Source organism: Myotis davidii, unplaced genomic scaffold, assembly GCF_000327345.1.
Source record: "Myotis davidii unplaced genomic scaffold, ASM32734v1 scaffold556, whole genome shotgun sequence".
Taxonomy (NCBI): Eukaryota; Metazoa; Chordata; class Mammalia; order Chiroptera; family Vespertilionidae; genus Myotis; species Myotis davidii.
In genome coordinates this window covers 301272-301628 of record NW_006287671.1, presented here as the reverse complement: position 1 = coordinate 301628, position 357 = coordinate 301272, and the positions used below count along the sequence as shown (strand labels likewise).

The following is a 357-nucleotide window of genomic DNA, read 5'->3' as shown; positions in this document are numbered from 1 at the left end:
TCGAAATATTCAAAGTGATGAATACCCAGAACCTACAACCAAGATTACTTTACCTAGCAAAGCTATCATTCAGAATTGAAGGTCAGATTAAGAGCTTCACAGATAAGAAAAAGCTAAAGGAGTTCCTCATCACCAAACCAGTATTATATGAAATGCTGAAAGGTTTCATATAGGAAGAAGAAAAAGGTAAGAATAATAAGAAGAAAAAAGTAAAGATACAAATTAGGAACAACAAATACACATCTATCAACAAGTGAATCTAAAATCAAGTGAATAAATCTGATGAACAGAGTAACTGGTGACTATAATAGAATCAGGGGCATAGAAAGGGAGTGAACTGACTATGGGGGGAGGGTC

General features: G+C 34.5%; 1 protein-coding gene across 1 annotated transcript in view; it reads right to left on the bottom strand.

Annotated features, from left to right (window-relative positions):
- The window catches only part of RMI1 (RecQ mediated genome instability 1), a 13465-nt gene that overhangs the window by 8849 nt on the left and 4259 nt on the right, over nucleotides 1-357 (bottom strand). The window lies entirely within an intron of this gene.